Here is a 4,358-nt window from a genome sequence, read left to right on the forward strand (position 1 = left end):
GGTGTAGCCCGAGGAGGTTGAAGGTACAGGAGAGGCAGACCTGACGCCCCCCCCTAGCTCGCTGGCAGGACCAGCGTGCTTGGAGGGCTGCTGCTGATCGTCAACCCGCTGGCGGTGGCGATCGAGCAGCAGGCCTAGCCTTGCCGCTCGCCTGGGGCGAAGGCTCGGCTGAGAACATCGACGCTGATCTCTAGCGTCAGGCGAGCTGTTGCTGGTTACCATCTCCGCCCGGTCCCGATGGGAGCGGCGTCAGGTGACCTGCTAGGTTCGCTGTCGCGGTGAGACCGGCGAGCGTCCTCTCGGCGCGTCGAGCCGCTGGTACCAGCCGTGGCTGGTACCGACGGCCGCGGGGACCCCTTCCTCGCCTCAACTCGTGGCTGGTCAGCGACCGTCACGTCAACCCGAGCAGCCAGCTGGTCGCTGCGAGAGCGTCCACTGGCCTGACGAGAGTCGTCTGCACGATCTCGCCAGTCTTTCTGCTCCGCGCTTCGGTCTTGACGGCGAGCGAGCTCGGGCGTCAAGACTTTGGCTGGACGGTCTCCCGCGGGAGACCGTCCACTCGGTACTTCTCGCTAACGAGAAGCCAAGGCGGATCCTGGTTTAGCGGCAGAACCGCTAGAACCAGGCGAGGAAGTGGCCAGCCGAAGCTGGTACTCCTCTGGTCCCCGTCTTCTTCTCCTTGGTAGAAGAAAAGACGGGCCCTGTTCCCGAGGAGCAGGAGGACCAGCAGAAGAGCTCCCCGAATCGCCGGAGCGAGACGGGCCCCCGGGTTACCAGCTGGTCGCTGCAAGAGCGGCCGCTGGCCTGGCGAGAGTCACCTGAGCGGCTCTCACCAGCCTTCTGCTCCGTGCCGCGTCTTGGCGCCGAGCGAACTCTGGCGCCGAAACTTGGCTGCACGGTCTCCCGAGGGAGAACGTACACTCGGGATTTCTCGCGAAGGAGCAGGAGGACCAGCAGAAGGACCCCCCCGTCCCACTGGGGTGGGACGGGCCCTTAGAAGTTCCCGAAGGAGACTTCTTAGGGGGGAAGGCAGCCTTCTTCTTCTTCGGCTTATGGGCCTTAGAAGTCGAAGGGGAAGAGGCAGCAGCAGACGATGAAGACGAAGATGACAGCTTCCTCTTCTCCTCTTCCTCGTCAGCTCACGCAGGGACAGTCGTCAAGTCCTCCATCCAGGCCGGAGCCGGGGCTATTGCCGAAGCAACACGGCCCAGACTGCACCTGTCCGGAAGGACCTGGGACTGGGGAAGACACACCGTGGGCAGGACCAGCATGGACAGGCTCAGGAACCAGGAGCGACAGGAACAGCCACCAGCTCAGGAGCGGCAGGAACAGCGGCAGCGGTAGACCCAGAAGGGACAGCCAAGCCAACAGCGGGAATCACATCAGCGGCAGGTACGGCAGGCCCAGCGATCGCCTCGTAGAATCATCGGCAGCCAGCGGAACCTGGGTCCTGGCGGCCGGTCCAGGGGCGAGCTGCTGGAACAGCGGAAGTCTGGGGCAGGCAACACGAAGAAACAGGCGGCGGCGGCAACCCCACCTCGGTACGGCGGCAGCCCTAGTAGCGGCAGACGGCGTCATCGACACAGCAAGGGGAGTGTAGACCAGGAGGGGGGGAGCAGCATAAGCGGCCGTGGTAGTAGTGGAGACCGCCCCAGACCTCGCTAGACGCTGCAGCAGCCCGTGGGGAATTGCGTAGGCAGAAGGCCGCCCTGGCCGCCGCCAGCGGTTGGTCCATACCTGTCCAAGGTCGTCTCCCACGGATGTAGCACCTGCGGTAACATAGATAGATTAGTAAGAGGGGTTCCCTCACGCACGGGGGGAAGACATGCCCCCACCCCGCCAACGCAAGGAAGACCCCAAATACAAAATACAACGAAGAAGCTGAGCGGGGGTGGGGGGCAGGAAGGAAGACGAAGAATCGGATACCAAGGGAGTCGCGGGAGAGCTTTCCGACGACTTCCTGGCAGAACCTTCGCTTCCCCTACCCCAGCACAGCAGTGAAAAGTAATATGAAAATGAAACAGAATACTGCCCTGCGATTCACTTCATAGAACTTAAAGGGGAAAAGATACAATTCCCGGGTAAGAACGGAAACTTGATCCAATAATATGATGCTATCATAAAATATATATGAAATGAAACAGAATACTGCACTTGCGATTTCACTTTCACATAAAAAAATCGTAAGGATCAATTCCCGGGTAGAACGAAAATTGATCCAAATTAAATTTCATGCAAATAAATAAATGAAAATGAAAAGAATATTGCAATTGCGAATCCACTTCCATTGCATTCTATTATACAAAATTAAAAGGCTCGTGCCGAGCGCAATCACACTCTCGGTAACGAACGCAACAGGCAAAAATATAATGAAAAGAGTACTTACATTTTTCAATTACAGACTTTCGCCCAAAATACATGACTCGGCGCGAGCGCGCCCGCCCTCGGCACCGAGACATAATTCAAGGGTTCAATTCATGAAAAGAGAGGAAATCGCCGCATCTACGGCGATAACTCCATGTTGGTTCATAATTAAGTAATGAAAATGAAAACAGTGTACTTACAGTTTCATTTTCAAGTCAAACAAACCATTAGTAGAAAACACAATATAAACAAAGCATACGACGATGAAGCGGGCAGAGAGCGATGACGAACACGTCCTTCACACCCGCGGCCGAAAGCAAAAGTGATTTGTTTACCTCCCAGTCGCGCGGCGCGCGACTGTCGGACAAGCAGTTAACTACCGTTCTCCCCTTGTTCGAAGCTTACGACCGTTCCAGCTGCCGCTAGCTACTTCCTATTGTTAAAGGACCGATGGTTTGTATTACGTATCGGAACAAGGGAAGTTTCTTGACACAAGCGACTCCGCAAACATCGAGATGGCATCAATCTTCGAAATATTTAGAGTTGTAAGTAAAACCTTCTAAAGCGTTCTGGGGTTGTGGGCACTGCTTGGCCACCCTTTTCATTAACCTCTGTTTAAATCTTAAAATATGGACTTAATTTCTAACTTTGGAGAAAATAGTACTTACTTCGAAAGGAGCGTAGAGGTCTTGAGCTCCTGTTATCACCACTAACACCTCATGACTGATGACCATCTCCAGTGTCAGGACGTGTTAAAGTACTTTTTCGGAGGGTGGCTTCACACACGGTGGAAACTGGATCCGCTAGTCCAGTCAGTTGTTCCCCCAGTAGATCTAGGGTACTTATCCGAGGCGGCCTAGACTACCTACCTATGTCAGTTTTACCTACTGAACAAAAATTTTAAGTAATATTTATTTGGACGACTGTAATTAGCCTAACGCCCCACGGGCCAGTACTAGCTAAACACAGTGAAATACTACCTACCATTGGACGCCCCCCAATCCCTAGTGGATGTTGTATCCGCGGTTACGTAGGTACCTCACAGTCCATGCGGACTGCTTCTGTAGAAATACCGTTCTCCCTAGTAGTAGTAGCTACCTAATGCACAACTCACAAAGTTAGACCAGGGGAGGGGTTCTGGGAAGACAAAGTCGGCCCCTAACCCTCCGACCCGGTATGGAACCGACGCCCTGAGTTAGTAGGTTAGCTTGAATGAATCCTTTAATTTCACTCGAACGTTGCTAATAAAAACGAACGTTCATATTGTCCAAAACACACACTACCTATAAATACATAGTACCTACCTAGTAGGTAGGTAAGTAGTAGGTACTAGGCTAGTAGGCTAGCAATCGTAAAACATGAGGGAATTCCATCAATATTTTCAACTCTGAAACGCGATTATGGTTAAGCCTAAAATTAACAATTTACCCATATTTCTAACTATCACGGTCCTTGTGAATTATAGAAAACGTTGCCAATTGCAATCAGTCTCGTGTTGTCTCATTCAGATTCAATGTCACGATAGGACAGCGGAAATAAATGGCGTCGTGTTATGTTTACATCCACATCTGACGTTTACAATGCTGGTTTCCATAGACATGCGATAGCTATTAGATGACGACATATCATTATCATTTTCATTAATATGTCTTTGGTTCGGCCATATTGATGTTCTATTAACGGCGTGGCTCCAGAGCGAAAGAGAGAGAGAAAAAAACATCTTTTTTCTCTGACAATCAACGACTAACAAAAAAGCCAATGTAGACAAATTTATTTAAAAAAATGGATGCCTTTCCTTCCAGCAAAAGCTACTAAAAAATTAAGACGCTATTTAAGCGGCAATTGAAATTCTATTCCAGCCAAAAGATGAACACATGGCCTTATACGACGAACAAAGTGATAAAATAAAAATAAATGGAAAAGTGGAGAAATAAGCATCAAAGCTGATTACACGAAAAAAGGTACCGAGAGATGATGAAGAGTTGGCTAAAAAT

At 51.3% G+C, this 4,358-nt stretch overlaps 1 protein-coding gene across 1 annotated transcript in view; it reads right to left on the reverse strand.

The window, feature by feature from the left end:
• The window catches only part of LOC135201549 (uncharacterized), a 103,966-nt gene extending 99,998 nt beyond the window's left edge, over positions 1–3,968 (reverse strand). Inside the window, exon 1 of the mRNA XM_064230545.1 lies at positions 3,793–3,968. The gene's annotated coding sequence lies outside the window, so the exon portion shown is untranslated. The remainder of the gene's footprint in view (positions 1–3,792) is intronic.
• Between the last annotated feature and the right edge of the window lie 390 nt (positions 3,969–4,358).

Source organism: Macrobrachium nipponense, chromosome 28 (assembly GCF_015104395.2).
Source record: "Macrobrachium nipponense isolate FS-2020 chromosome 28, ASM1510439v2, whole genome shotgun sequence".
In the NCBI taxonomy this organism is placed as follows: Eukaryota; Metazoa; Arthropoda; class Malacostraca; order Decapoda; family Palaemonidae; genus Macrobrachium; species Macrobrachium nipponense.